Raw genomic sequence first — 7,415 nt, 5'->3', positions numbered from 1 at the left:
GGGAAAGAGACAATTGTCTATGGGCTTGCTTTGGTTTGGGGATTTTTTGCTTCTTTAAGTTAGCAAAAAAGGCCTATTTTTTTGTTTTGGTTTTTTTCCTCTGCTTGTTTCTTTACATAAGAAAGCTAGGTCTCCATAGACTTGAGAAGTGACAGAAAATATCACTAAGGCCTTGGACAGATGTGCTGTCTGAAGCACTCAAAGGCTAGGAACAGAAGTTACATATACGGCAGTTTAAGTCATCAGAAACTGGTTTAAACCTGTAACAGAACAGAAGCTCAGTGAACATAAACTAGTTTCAAAATGGCTGAAACTGGTTTAAGATAAACCTGGTTGAATGTAGTATCAGATTTAACTGATTTGGGTCAAACAGGTTTATGAAACTTCTGTCCCAGACCCCTTCCTGGTTCAAGTTAAATCAGTCCCCCAGTATTCCAGCATGCTTCCAGCCCTGGACTGGGCTGTGCTGTCTGCTGCAGCAGAGAAGGATTGGGGATGGGGGAAGAAGCAGGGACTGCTGCCCAGGCAAAGCACAGCTGGGGTCTGGGGCTAAGAAGTGGAGTTAAACTTCCCTTCTGGAGTACAGAGCTGCCCCGATGAAAACTTACTGCTGGCTGCAACTGTGGACTACAAATCCCAGAGGCAACTGGAGACAGGAAAAGGAAAGTGATGAGCAACCCTGCAGAGTTCTGCTGCTATGACTGTGGACTGCGAATCCCAGAGACCTCGGAGGCAGCACGAAGAGGAAGCAAACACACATCCCAGGATGGCTGTGCGCCAGAAAACCATGTTCTAGCACCCCCCAACAACAACAACACCTTCTTGAACCACCACAGGTATGTGGCTGCATTTCCTGAATCAAAAATGAATGTCTGTCCAGTTATTTCTCTTAGACTGACGGGCGAAGACTGAACTGATTCAGCCCCTGGCTTTTTGACCGTCTGTACTTGGGTACCTTTGAAGCACTCCAAACAGCAAGGAAACAGATGTTCGTGATTAAAATAGCACTTAAAAAAATCAACCCTAAAAAAGATGAACATCTTTGAAATGCTGAAATTTTTAAGGACTTCTGGAAACGTCTTCATGGTTCAATGGTCCTCCTGCATCCCACATTGCTCTATCCCCACTCCAGCCCATCACTGACAGCCAATGAGCACTTTCCTGTGCACTATGCTGTCCTTGGTAACCTCTGGAGCAGTGATTCTCAACCATAATGCCACAATACCCTGGGTACCTTGAGATCCTTTTAAGGATGCTATGGGGTGGCATGCAATGTTAGCACTGTTAGATGTGCAAACATGAGTCACAAGATAAATCCTGAGATTTCAAATAGGAATCTGCAGTGTTAAAATTGAGTGAAAACTAAGAGCTGGCATTTTCTGAGGGGTGCCTCGAACCTAAAAGGGTTGAGAGCCACTACTTTGGAGGCTTAAAGCCAGAATGCATACAGGGAGAACAGTGACACTGCATGCCTCTGGTGCCATTCTGAAGCACCTGAGCGGCAGAAGAAGGTACACACATCTGTACAGTGCTGAAACACACTGAATGTGAAGGGCTCCAGGATTCAGAGCACTCTGAATGCATGTCCAGCCATATCCTGAGACAATGGAAACCTGAGCAAGTCAGACCACTTTCAGTGAGACTGCTTAAAACTCTTGTTGAGCTTTTTGTGCATGCTCTTTAATTCAAATGCATGACAAACAACTGGAAGAGAAGTATATATATATATATATATTTATTTTTTTTTTCAAACACCCACTTCCCCGTTGAATCAGGGCCAAAAAGTCTCCTATATCAGTCCCCACATCTTTTAAGGGACCGTGACAGAGGAGACCCAAGTGTAACCAACACCTACAGCATAAGAAAAAAAAATACCAAAAAAAAAAACAAAGTTGCAAGAGGAAAATGAGAACAAAACTAAAACACTTCAGCCTTCCAAGCCCTCTTTATAACAACAAGAAGTAAGAAAGGTCACAAAAGACATGTCTACAATGTCTCCATTATGCATCCAGAACTGATACCATCAAGCATTCTCTTCCCACTCACTCCCACTCATTAACCCAAATCTGGGAATGATGTAGGATGGCCCGCTTAGAAGTAGCCGGAGTAGATTCTACAAGTATGTTAGCAACAAGAGGGAGATCAGGAAAGTGTGGGTCCCATACTGAATGAGGGAGGTAACCTAGTGACAGATGAGGCAGAAAAGGTACTCAATGCCTTTTTTACCTCAGTCTTCACAGGCAAGGTCAGCTCCCAGACTACTGCACCCGGCAGCAGTTTGGGGAGGAGGTGAGCAGCCAACAGTGGCAAAAGAAGTTAAGAAGTATTTAGAAAAGATGGACATATACAAACCCATGGGCCTGGACACAAGGCACCCAAGGGTGCTGAAGGAGGTGGCTGATGTGATTGCAGAGCCGCTGGGTTTTATCTTTGAAAACTTGTGGCAATTAGGAGGTCCTGGAAAAGGGCAAATACAGTGTCCATCTTTAAAAAAGGGAAGAGGGAGGATCTGGGGAACTGCGGACTGGACAGCCTCACTCACCTCAGTCCCTTGAAAAATAATGGAGCAGGTCCTCAAGGAAACCATTTCTAAGCACTTGGAGAAGAAAGGTATCAGGAATAGTCAGCATGGATTCACCAAAGGCAAGTCATGCCTGACCAATCTGATTGCCTTCTATGACAAAATGACTGACTCTGTGGATGCAGGGAGAGCAATGGACATGATATACCTTGACCATCAAGGCTTTGTCTACCACAACACTCTTGCAAGCAAGCCAAGGAGTATGGGTTGGATGAATCAACTGTAAGGTGGACAGAAAAGTGATTGGATCATCAGGCTCAAGGGGTAGTAATTAAAGGTGCACCGATAGAGATTTTTAGGGCCAATACCAACAGTTGGTTTTTAAGGAGGCATATCAGCCGATACCAATCCAATTTCTGATACCAGTCCGGCAGCTTGAAGAGCAGACTTACCAGCTGGACACTGTTGTTGTGGAAGGGGAGAGGGAAGGGAAGGGGCTTGGGGGTACAGGTCAAGGTCCCCACAGTGAGGGAGGGAGTGGGGCTGGGACAAGCGCTGCCCAGCCAGGGTGGGCCGGGCACAGGACGGAACTGCGGCTCGTCCAGGGGGTGCACAGATGGCTCCCACTGTTGTGCATCACTCATCCAGGAGTCACTCGTCCACCGCTCACCCGCTCATCTGGTGGCTCCGGGGTGGGGGGGGGCACATGTGCCCCCAGATGTGTGCAGGGCGGGCAAGCCAGGACTGCACCAGGCTGTGCTTGGGGCAGGTGGCGCTGCCGCTGGAGCAAGGCTATGGGAGGTGGGGCGCTATGGCAAATTTTGGGGTAGCTGCAGCCCCCCCAACCCACCCTCGTAGCACCACTGCTGCCTGCCTTGAGTGCAGCACAGCTCTGGCCCCACCCACCCCACACATACATGTCCCCCACATGCCCTCCTGGACAAGCGGTGGGAGCAGTGACAGGAGTCACCAGACAAGCGGGCACGCACCAGATGAGCCACTGGCCAAGTGGCTCACGGACAAAAAGCGACAGAAGCCGCACCGCACCCCACCCCCCCTGTGCACCCTGAATGAGCCGCGGCTCCATTCTGCACCCACCCTACCCCAGCTGGGCAGCGCTTGCCCCAGTCCCTGTCCCATCCCCACTCCCTCCCTCACCACAGGAGCCTTGATCTGTCCCCCTATGCCCCTTCCCTTCCCTCCCCTCCCCTTCCACCACAACAGACTTACTAGCTGAACACTACTTGTCAAGCTGCCGGTCTGTGCTCTTCACTGCCTACATGCTGCATACAACTGCACACACATGGGCCATTTATTGGCCATGTGAGGCCGATTTCCGATACAGACAATTTTCTTTTTACCAGTGCCGATCTGATATCGGACCAATGTATCGGTGCACCTCTAATAGTAATCAATGGCTTGATGTCTAGCTGGCAGTTGGTATTAAGTTGAGTGCCCCAGGGGTCAGTCCTGGGGCTACTTTTATTCAATATCTTTATCAATGATCTGGAAGATGGGAAGGAGTGCACCTTCAGCAAGTCTGCAGGTGATACCAAGCTGAGGCGACTAGCAGATATGCTGGAGGGCTAGGATTCACAGACCTAGACAAATTGGAGGATTGGACCAAAAGATCTCTCATAAAGTACAATAACGACAAGTGCAAAGTCCTGCACTTAGGACAGAACAATCCCATGCATCCATACAGGCTGGAGACTGACTAGCTAAGCTGCAGCTCTGCATAAAAGGACCTGGAAGTTACTGTGAATATTGGACAATAAGATGAATATAAGCGAACAAGGTGCCCATCTTGTGCAGGTTAACAGCATACTGGGCTGCATTAGTAGAAGCACTGCCAGCATATTAAGGGAAGTGATTCTTCCCCTCTATTCGGTACTGGTACGGCCACATCTGGAGTTCTGTGTCCTGTTTTGGGCCTCCTACAATAGACAGGACATGGACTAATTGTTGAGTCCAGCAGGGGGCAATGAAAATGATTAGTGGGCTGAGGCACATGACTTGAGGAGAGGCAGAAGGAATTGGGCTTATTTAGTCAGGAGGAGAGAGGACTGACAGGGGATTTAATAGCAGACTTCAGCAACCTGAAGTGTGGGTCCAAAGAGGATGGAGCAAAACTGTTCTCAATGGCAGCAGTTAACAGAACAAGGATCAACGGCCTCAACTTGCAGCAAGGGAAGTTTAGGTTAGGTATCAGGAAAAACTCTTTTACTAGTCGGGTAGAAAAGAACTGGAACAGGTTACCCAGTGGGACTGTGGAGTCTCCATCCTTGGAGGTTTTAAAGCAGTAGCTAGACAAAGGCTTGACAGAGATGACATAGTTGGGGATGGTCCTGCTTTAAGCAGGCAGTTGGATTAGATGACCTCCTGAGGTCCCTTCCAACCCTAACTTTCTATGATTCTCCAGAACTGTTTTGAGGCCCTGCCTCAAGCTTGCCTGAGGCACTCAAGGCCATTTCAAGGTAGCTACTGTTTTCTCATTCCTGGGATTTAAGGCACACTGTCCAGGAGCTAGTGTACAGGTTCCGGCTCACAAAGGTTCCATGTGCATAGTACAAAAACAGTATAGGCAAACTTTAAACATAGCAGTTTCCATCTTCTGTTGGCCCCTTTTAATATGAGATACTAGGCTGCATGGGGGGAAAAAAGTATCTGCTCTGCTCACCTTTTTTCTGCTGCTAGTTGTCATACATGGTTCAGCCTGCTTATTTCCTCATTCTCCTTATTAGTATTGCCTTTCATAGAATAATGGAGCAGCAAATACCCTCCTTCACTAGCAATTTATGACTTTATCATTCCTTAAATCTTTAATATCAAATTGCCCACTTACCCATAGACCAACTATCACTTTGGTGTCTTAGAGCAGAGGTGCTCAACTTTCTATCCCCATGGACTGAACAAGTGGTGCAGGGTCAGTTTGCAGGACAGAATGTGCAGGCAGGGATGGTCTACAGACCAGATCCTGCATGGGTTTGGGCTGGCAAATATGACCACAGAGCAAACTCACACATGCCAAATGCAGCTGCAGAGCAACCCCATACAAGCTGAATCTGGCCTCAGAGAGACCTCACGCATACTGGCCTGGCCCCATGCATCGGTGTCACCCAGCACACACCACCATGTCATCTAGCCCATAGGTCTCCTGATGGGTCTGGAAATGTAATGGTGGGGGAGCCGTGGCAGCATTAATCACCATGGCTTCCACAGCTGTAGCAAGTAACACTGCCACCATTCCCCCACTGCCTAATTTCCCCACCTATGGAGTGCTCCACAAGCCAGATGACATGGCTCTTCAGGCCAGAGGTTAAGGGCCACTCTCAGAGGGGGGGAGGGGGGGTAAGCTCAAGTAGAAAGAGTAAAAATAGTTTTAAGTGTATCAAAACATGTTTGCATAGCCTCATTTATACAGAGAGTAAAGGTGGGCAAAGAGTGAAATGAGAGAAGAGCAAAGTGAAACAATATCTCTTTGAGCACTGACAGTAAGCAGGTCCTTGATGAAGAGATACCTCTTTAATAATACCATCTCTTCCTTTCCTTAACACTGAATAAAATCAGTTTCTTATATTTTGGATTCTGAAAAACAAAGCCTATCCTTCAGAGCGTTTTCAGGCCACAGAGATGCCAGGTGTGGGTCCTCAAAAAATCTTCTTTGATTATTTTTTTGAAGGGGAAGAGAAACCAGTCTGGAAGACTATAACAATATAGTCACCAAAATGAAGATACTTCAAAAGAGCTTTGGTGCTTTTCATGGAAGAAACTTTGAGCTGTAGACAAAGATTGAGTTAAAATTAATGATGTGGAAATGAGTGCTGCTGACTGCTAGAAAGTGCCAACTTGACTTGTGATGCAGCCTGCTCTTTAAAATGCCAAAAAAACAACAAGATGATTCTCAATGAGCTAAAGGTTGGGAAAGCTAGCTTTTCTTTACTAAATTTGTTTGGAGTCTCAGCAGAAATAGGTACTGATTGCAAAGCATACTGCCCCCCAACAGTTTAAGAGACAGCTTCTTCCATTTTGCTCAAAACAGGAGACTATGAGCCAAAGGCATCCCTAATGTAACTCCAAAAGACTGAAGGGAGTTACACCATGGAAAAGTTACAGCCCGAAATATTCTCAAGGTAAGAAGCATTTGTCACCATGACTAAATCGTGGCACCATGACTAAATCGTGGCACATATTCGTTTTAAAAGACTAATTACAATTGACTTTTCTGAACCCAGTGCTAGAGGCCATTATCTTGTTGGAAAACTGTCATTTATGCTATGACAACACAAGAACAATTTAAAGGTCCACTTTTGCAAACACACTAACAAGTCTAAGTCCCTGAAAACTAAGCACTATGGCCAACAGTAAGTAATTTCAGGATCCAGTCCTAAAGTGCTGATCCCAGAAAGATTTATAAATATAAACAGCCTTATAACACTGTATATGTACAAAATTACTCACGTGCATGTGTTTGCAGTATTGGGTCCAAAGACTGTGACCCACTTTTCAGCCTGCCTTACTACTGATTTAAATTAACAAAATACTTCTATGGAATTTAAAATTAAGTTTATGTACAAAAGTTTCTGGGATAATTTTTTTAAGCACTCCAGTAGTTTGTTTGTTTTTCTTTAAGTTGTGTTCGGATGTAACCCTTCCACTGCAGTTTCTGGTATTGTGAACAGCAAAATCAGGAAGTGAAATTAAGAACAAAAGCAAAACCAAGGTGTTTCAAAGTTGAAATAAATAGCAAAATGTAAACAGCAGAAATGCGGTTTTCTAAATGTTAGCATCTGGGTTCCTTACTAGTGATGCCAATAGCAGCTGAGGTTTGTAAAGTGGTGTTACACCAATGGTATGATGACAAGGAACTTTTTATATATAAAACACAACACAG

This window comes from Alligator sinensis, unplaced genomic scaffold (assembly GCF_000455745.1).
Source record: "Alligator sinensis unplaced genomic scaffold, ASM45574v1 scaffold736_1, whole genome shotgun sequence".
NCBI lineage: Eukaryota > Metazoa > Chordata > Crocodylia > Alligatoridae > Alligator > Alligator sinensis.
The sequence above is the reverse complement of the archived record's forward strand: the minus strand, read 5'-3'. Positions refer to the sequence as shown.